This window comes from Octodon degus, unplaced genomic scaffold (genome assembly GCF_000260255.1).
Source record: "Octodon degus isolate 3935 unplaced genomic scaffold, OctDeg1.0 scaffold00021, whole genome shotgun sequence".
Taxonomy (NCBI): Eukaryota; Metazoa; Chordata; class Mammalia; order Rodentia; family Octodontidae; genus Octodon; species Octodon degus.
The window spans coordinates 11706554-11710110 of record NW_004524597.1 but is presented as its reverse complement, the minus strand read 5'-3'; the positions used below and the strand labels follow the sequence as shown (position 1 = coordinate 11710110).

General features: G+C 43.5%; 1 protein-coding gene across 1 annotated transcript in view; it reads right to left on the bottom strand.

Moving 5' to 3' along the window:
- Window positions 1-3557, bottom strand: part of Luc7l (LUC7 like) — a 33822-nt gene that overhangs the window by 16622 nt on the left and 13643 nt on the right. The window lies entirely within an intron of this gene.

Genomic DNA, 3557 nt, shown 5'->3' with positions numbered 1-3557 from the left:
GCGGTCCCTGTGTTTTGCTTAGCTTAGCTTATTCTAAGTAGGTGCTTTAGACCACTGAGCCATCTCACCAGCCCCAGAAAAGCAGTTTTTTTATTTTTGTTTTGCTTTGGTTTTCTGAGACAAGGTCTCATTATGTAGTTCAGGCTGGGCCTGAGCTTACTTTGAAGCCCAGGCTGGTCACAATTCTCCTGCCTCAGCCTCTCAAGTGCTGGGAATATAGGCATGTGCCACCATGCCTGGTGAGAGTGGTTAATTCTAGCTCTGACCTCTTCTTTGAACTCTAATGACATGTAAGATCTCTACTTGGAGGTCTTTCAAGCATCTTAACTTGAGATGAATTTAGTCCCCACTCTCATGCTGTCTTCCCCACCCAGTGAGCAGCAACTCTGAACCCAAAACCAAGAGGCCAGGTTTACATTCCTTCACATACCTCACAAAGCTAAAGATCAAGTCCTGTCAGTTCTGTCGCCACACCTACAGACTCGCACCCTAACCTGGTTAAATACTTCCCAACCTGAATCCCCTCAACCAGCTTTCCAATGGTCTTGCTGTTTCACTTCAATACATGGCACTCTACCCTCCAAAGGACAATAGTGAATCTTGTAAGCAGACCCAGCCACTCCTCTGTAAGAAGCTGTCCCACATCATATAATAAAAGCCAGAGCCCTACACAGCTTCATACTCAACCCAAAGCTCTCCCATGATAAATTTTCCTCACATCATGTATCACCCACCATGAAATAGCACACTAGGCTTCCATGCAATCAGCTCATGGCTTCCCTATGTGCTGAAGGTTCTATGTCCAGAGTCAGTGGAACTGGTTCTGTGGGGATGAAGGAGTACCCTCTCCTCAGCTTTTCTCTTTCCTTCTTTTAGATGGGAATGTACAGACCCTCAACTGTCCCATGCATCTCTAGAATAAATATGTTGCATGTTTTCACTTTTAATTGTCATGTCAGTATTTGACAGACCTTGGCTACTTCAAGCAATATTACAATGGAGGGAGGGGCTTTGAGGCCTGAGGGCCACTGGCCTGCAGCCCTTCTATGCTCACCTCCTACTCAGTCGCTCTTCCCGCTCTCTCTCCTCTCTTCTCCTCAGGCGATCCTGATTTCTCTTCTCCTGCTTTTCTGCCACAGTTTTCTAAATAAATGAAAAATGAGACAATGAGAGAAGAGCAAGAGAAGCAAAGAACAGTAATACATCCATTTTATGTCTTACAAATCCAGTTGCAAATTGCATATCCTAAGTGCTGAACTCCTTTTTTGAAACAGGTTCTTAATATGTAGCTTAGGTTGCCCTCAAGTCCCTGGCTATTCTCCTACCTCAGCCTCCCAAGTGCTGAAACTGCAGGTGTACATCTACCACTAAGTCTGCCAAGGTATTAAATTTCTAAATCAAAGGGTCTTGTTCATATTGTTTCAAACTAAGAAATTTTTTACCCAAGTGTCTCCATAACCACAATGGTGAAAGAACTAGCATGTTTAAACAAGCACATCCTGCTGGAGGGAAGTAGCTCCTGGTGCCAAGAAGTGGCCCATTCTACCAGCCTTAATCCTAGCTTTTGGGAATTATCACAAATTTGGGATCAGCCTGGGCTATAAACTGAGGGCCAACTTTAACTACAGAGTTATGACCCCCATCTCTAAATAAAAAGAAAAAGTGACCCATCCTGAGGTGCCAGACATTATGCTGGCTTCAGACCAACTGTTCTACATGCCAGACCCATGAGCCCTGTATATCTAGCTTCTCACAGTATCATACTCGATTAACTAGGCTCGATCATCAAGGAAACAGAAGTCACTCTCAAAAACCAGTGCTGAGAAACCAGCAATACAATAAATAAATAAATAAATAAATGAATACCGCTTTGCATTTCCACCTCGCAAACCAACCTAAAGCCCCTTTCATGCCTCCTCAGTCACTCTGCTAAATAAAATGGAATCCTGAGTGGAAGTGAGACCAGTGAGACAAAAGGTCAACAGTTCTCTCTGGTCAGAAAGCTGTTTTGCCACGAAGATATTCCGGGCCCAGAATAGATTACAGCCAGCTCCTTCCAGAGGAGAACATCAAAGACAGAGATCCAAGCTGACACCTCTGACTACACCCATCCCTCCATCTGAGCAAGGAACACAGGGATGGGCAGCTATAAGGTTCAGTCAGGCAAAACTGTAAGTGCTACATCTTTCATGCATACTTGTTCCTGAAGCAGATCTGGCTGAGAACAGGCCTGTGTTCTGGCATCATCTCCTTTCCAATCTACCTCTCCTGTTACAGTCTGTGTCTAGATGTTCCTCCTAAAGCCTCATGCAGTCATGAGATACTTTTCAGAGGCAGCTCAATCTAGAGTATGTAACTGATTCATTGTTTAGTGCTGAGATTATGGGACTGCTACACCCACCCTAGCCTATATACAAGGGACAGAAGAGACTTGCTCTCTTCTTTCTCTTTTGGCTCTGTTTTTGCCGTCTTTTGCTACCATGAATTATTGTCCCTGTGCCATGCCTCCCTTACTCGGAGCCAGGTGATTATGGATTGAAACCTCCACAAACTGTGAGCTAAATAAACCTTTCCTTCCTTAATTTTGGGTGTCGGGTATTTTTGTCTCAGCAACAAGAGAAAAGTAATGGGGGCCCAGGAGATTGCTTCCCTGGCAAGCACAAGGGCCTGAGTTCAATCTCTGGTTCCACAAAATTAAAAAAAAAAAAAAAAAAAGAAAGAAGAAAAAAAGAAAAGTAACCAAGACATCTCCTAAACACCACCTATCTCATCAGCAAAAGCTTTTACCCACAAAGGAGTTAAGAACTGTGGGAGTATTTGACAAATAGCTCCTAATTACAGACAGGGCTTCTAAGAACTCTTATCTCTCACAGTAGTATGCCTGGCACGTTTGTATAGGCCTGTAATGCCAGTGCTCAAGAGGCTAAGGCAGGAGGATAAATGTTGAGTTTGAGGCCAGCCTGGGCTATATAAGCAAGTTCAAGGCCACATCAAACAAACAAACCTTGGGCTGGTGAGATGGCTCAGTGGTCTAAAGCACCTACTTAGAACAAGCTTAGCAAAGCTCAGGGACCGCGGTTCAATCCCCCAGCACCACATGCCAGCCTGCCCCACCCCCTGGTGGACTGAGCTGGCCACACACACACACACACAAATAAATAAAATTAAAAAAAAAAACAAAACAAAACAAAACCTCCAAAACAAACATCACAAAAAAAATTCTGTAATGTTCATGTTGTTTTGGCAAACTGTACACTGTTCCTAATTACATTTGTGTAAAAACATGATTTCTAGACTAAATTCTTCTGAACACAGAAAAAGCATTTCATTGTATTCACTTTTCTGCATAAAAGTTCACTTTAAAAAAAATTTAAAACATATATGGATAAAATAATTACATTAAGGGCTGGTGAAATGGCTTGGTGGTCTAAAGCACATACTTAGAACAAGTTTAGCAAAGCTCAGGGACCGCGGTTCAATCCCCCAGCACTACATGCCAGCCAGCCCCGCCCCCAGGTGGGCTGAGCTGGCCACACACACACAAGATAAATAAATAA